The sequence below is a fragment of the Cucurbita moschata genome, unplaced genomic scaffold (genome assembly GCF_002738365.1).
Source record: "Cucurbita moschata cultivar Rifu unplaced genomic scaffold, Cmos_1.0 Cmo_Scf00092, whole genome shotgun sequence".
In the NCBI taxonomy this organism is placed as follows: domain Eukaryota; kingdom Viridiplantae; phylum Streptophyta; class Magnoliopsida; order Cucurbitales; family Cucurbitaceae; genus Cucurbita; species Cucurbita moschata.
The window spans coordinates 358,753-360,195 of NW_019268608.1; positions in this window are offsets into that span (position 1 = coordinate 358,753).

Consider the following 1,443-nt stretch of genomic DNA (forward strand, 5'->3'; position numbering starts at 1 on the left):
TGAATTGTATGATAATACTTACGGTACCATGTGTTCAATGGTATATTTGAGATAGGATATGAGAAGGGTGCACTAAACATAATGTAACGATAGGAGTAAGACATGTTCATGAAACGTTATGGTTTGGTTACGTATCGAAGTGTTATGGGTATGACAGATTGATAAAAACGATATGGTCACGATGGATTCATAAAACAATAGGATTAGGTTATGGGTAGAAAGTGACAGGATTATGATAGATTGATAGAACGATAGCGTTAAGATACGTTCCTGTAACGTTATGACTAAGGTACGTTCAGGTAACGACACAACTATGATATGTCTAAGGACGTTAAGGCTATGATAAATTAGGGAAGGATATAACCATGAAGTTTTTACGATATGATATGATTATGATACGACATGTGAAGGACGGATATATATCCAACAAGTGTCAAAGAGAGACGTGAGAATAAATTATTCTCAAGCTTTCTTTACATCGGTCAAAGAGTATTTGATAAGTTTTTAAAATTAAGGGTTTTCTTTTTTCTTTCTTTCTCCCTTCTCACGTTTATTTTTTTTTTTAAATAAAAAAAGTTTAATGTGAGAATGAAGAAGTTAGAAAGCAGAAAGAAATAAATGTAATAAAACTTTTCCATCGGTAGGAATGGAAATGGTGAATGGGTCCTTGACGATAGTTAACCGCTATACTCTGGTTTCGATGTAAGTGATGATTATCAGCAATATGAATTGTGTCAATACCACACCGTTATCAAAAGGAAGTAAAGTAGAGTAGAACAGATCAAGCGATCCATTTGTTGAGAGTACTGTAAGAGGGACACAAGTAAGAATGTTGGATATAACTACTCTTTCACATCTGAGTGATGAGTCTCATAGATCCAACTACAATATCAAAGAAACTTCAGCTGGTAGTGATTGCTTGCATTGGTGTCTCCGTGGTATCCCAGACACATGTAACATGATTTTTCTTGCTCAAATATAGCTTCATGTGTCTCTGTTGGAAGGCTTCTTAATTTGCAGCCTTTGGTGAAGATGATCACTCCGAGGTGGGTTTGTTAGTGAAGATGCAATTATATAATCACGGTTTTATATCAATAGTTCCATTTATATCTATAAATTAAATTTGTGGTGTATTTTTTGGAAATTCAATAATAATCATCGGTTATTTGGATACAATTCTAAAGAAATTCAACTTTCGACCTTTTGTGAATGCTCAAAGCTACTAGAAAAGTACTGTCGATTATGATCAATAATACTCACCGACTCGAAATTGAGGTTTGTTCATGTTTGAAAATGTGATAAACCAAAAGACAAGATGCTAATTAATATTGTTTGTGATTGTTGTTGTGAATTCTTCATCTTTGAATACATATTTTGGTTGGCTTATTAATTTTTCCATCTTTTAAAAATATTATTTTTTTAGTTCGGGCCTAATTTCATAAT